Source organism: Petaurus breviceps, unplaced genomic scaffold (genome assembly GCF_028583685.1).
Source record: "Petaurus breviceps papuanus isolate PSGF00001 unplaced genomic scaffold, PetGlider_PUasm1.0 38, whole genome shotgun sequence".
In the NCBI taxonomy this organism is placed as follows: domain Eukaryota; kingdom Metazoa; phylum Chordata; class Mammalia; order Diprotodontia; family Petauridae; genus Petaurus; species Petaurus breviceps.
In genome coordinates, this window is record NW_027186304.1 from 30,689,733 (window position 1) to 30,692,628 (window position 2,896).

Consider the following 2,896-nt stretch of genomic DNA (forward strand, 5'->3'; position numbering starts at 1 on the left):
TCAAAGAGACAAGATCAGGGATCCTTTAACTGTCCTTACCATGAAAAAATGTATATGTGTCCCATCCTGTAATCTCAAAGCACTCATGAGATTTATTGTTATAATAATGACTGATAGACCAGAGAACTATAGGTAGCCCTGTCCACAGCCTCCACAGGGAGATGCTATCAAAGTCCCAAGTCAAGGCATTCCTCCAGGAGACCCCCTTAAAAACTCATCAGCCTCTCCTGTAGAAACAATAGCTGTTGTCATTGTTGCTATTATTATTAGTGGTAGGAACAACAATGTTAACCGTGATAGTAATATTCCTTGTGAACGAGTGCTGAAGTTGGTAGGAAAAATCGAACTCTTTAAAACTGTGCCAATGTGCTTTCAGTATGTTTAACTCGAATATTAAACAATCATTTTGGGACCAGAAGATAACCTCCAGGCTGATGTCCTTTTTTTTTTTTTTTTGTGGGGCATCAAAGGCAAAACAATGGCCCCAGGAGAAGGGTGAACTCTGTGTCAGTGGCCTGTTAACCAAGCCTAATTATTATCATTTCGATGCTAACATTGTCGTTGTTAGTGTTTCATCCTTGCCTCACTGCCAGAAGCATCCAGGTACCCATTATGGCTGAATGCACCTGCTGGGCCCTGATGTTTGATTTATTTTAAAGGACGTTAGATTGAAATAAATTGGAAGGTTTTAGAAATGCAAATAATTAAATGTTGCATCAGAGAGCATTTTGGTTATTGAGATACCTGCTGTACTCTTTAAAAATTAATGTCAGAAGGGATTTGAATTGCCAATGGCTAAAGCAATGTCCCTCACTAGGAAGTTGCAAAGGGCCCTATTCAGGTGTCTGGAATCATCAGGAGGGCCACAGGTGTATTTGCATAATGGCATAAAATTTGCATGGGGTTTACATATATCATTTCTTTCTCAGTTATCCCTTTGAGACTTTTGTTTTCATTTTATTTTTCCATTAACTCACTATTGCTGTCCCACTAAGTGACTAATCTTCCTTCCCCACACTGAAGGTGAGGCAACATTATTAATACGCTCTTTATCTAGACCTAGCATCTACAATTCAGGGAATTTGGAATTGCATTCATTAAGCAAACATTTTTGAGCACCTATTACAAGCAGGGGACCATTTGGGGTACTATGGGAGACTTGAAGATGAATACAGTAGTGTACTTTGTTTCTAGAAGAAAGAGGATGTAGTCAGAAGACCACAGGATTAAGCGTCAAAAGCCCTAGGTTCCAGTCTGGCTAGGACTGCACTTAGTTATGAATCTCTACATAGGTAACTCTTGTAGTGTCTTAGAATCTCAGCTTATCTATTTGTAAATTACCTACGTGCCTCCAAGGGGATGCTATGAAACTCATAGAATCATAGATTTAGAATATAAGGGTGGCATTTTAGAGGCCTTTGAGGCCAACCTCCTCACTTTATAGTGGAGGAAACGGAAACAATAATAACAATAATAGCACTGATATAATATAATATAGTATGCTGTAGATGCTATATGATATACCACGTTAGATATGATGTACTGTACATATTATATGGGCAGTTAGGTGGCTTAGTGGATCGTGTGCTGGGACTGCAGTTGGGAAGTTGTTTTTTAGTTGTGTCTAATTCTTCATGACCTTGTATGGGCTTTCTTAATTATTCTTAATTTTTTTTATTTTTGGAGGGCTGGGCAATTGGGGTTAAGTGACTTGCCCAAGGTCGCATGGCTAGTAAATGTTAAGTGTCTAAGGTCAGATTTAAACTCAGATCCTCCTGACTCCAGGGCTGGTGCTCTATTCACTGTGCCACCTAGCCGTCCCTGTATGGGCTTTCTTGTCAATAGTTTGCCATTCTTCAGTGGATCAAAGCCTCAAGGTCAGCTACCACAGTCATGTAAACTTTTTTAACTTGAAAAGCCAAGACTAAAGTGGAGGGAGAGTTGGTGCATGATTTTTTGCTCCCAGATGATTGTGTATTCAATGCAACCTCTGAGGCTAAGATGTCACAGAGTATGGACCGATTCTCTGTGGTTCGCTGATTTTGTGCTGGCAAGTAACACCAAGAAAACAGAGGGTCTCCACCAGTTAGCACCACATATCCATAAGTGGAACCGTCAATTACAGCAAATGGAGAAATTTGTGTATAAGTTCATTTGCCTTGGCAGTGTACTTTCCAGGGATGTCCACATAGATGAGGAGGTTGACTGCAGCTAGCTCAGTGTTTGGGAGGCTCCAAAGAAAAATGTGGGAGAAAAGAGGCATTAGGCTGCCTACTGAACTGAAGGTCCACAGAGCTGTTGTGCTGACCTCATTGTTGTATGCCTGTGAAGCCTAGACAGTCTACCAGTGCCATGCCAGGAAACGGAATCACTCTCATTTGGATTGTATTAGGAAGATTCTGAAGATCACCTGGCAGGATAAGGTACTGGACACTGAAGTCCTTTATCAAGCCGAACTGTCAAGCATTTAAACTCTGCTGCAGAAAGGGAAACTCTGATTGTTCAAATGCCAATGTACATTTGCCTAAAAGACTATCCTATGGAGAACTCACAGGGAAAACACTCATGTGATGGTCAGAAAAAGTGATACAAGGACATTCTCAAGGCTTCTCTTAAGAACTTTGGGATTGTGAGACATGGGAGACACTGGCACAGGACTGCCCAGTATGGTGCATCCACATCAGAGAAGGTGCTGTGCTCTATGAGCAAAGGATTGCAGCAGCTCAAAAGAAATATGACATGTGCACATTTAGAGACCTCTCCACTCCAAATGTTCATATGGACTCTTTGTACTCAACCTATGGTAGAGCTTTCTGAGCTCATACTGGTCTGATCAGCCACAGTTGTACGCTCTATACCTTGACCCTGACATAGGGATGTCATTGGTTCTCTTCAA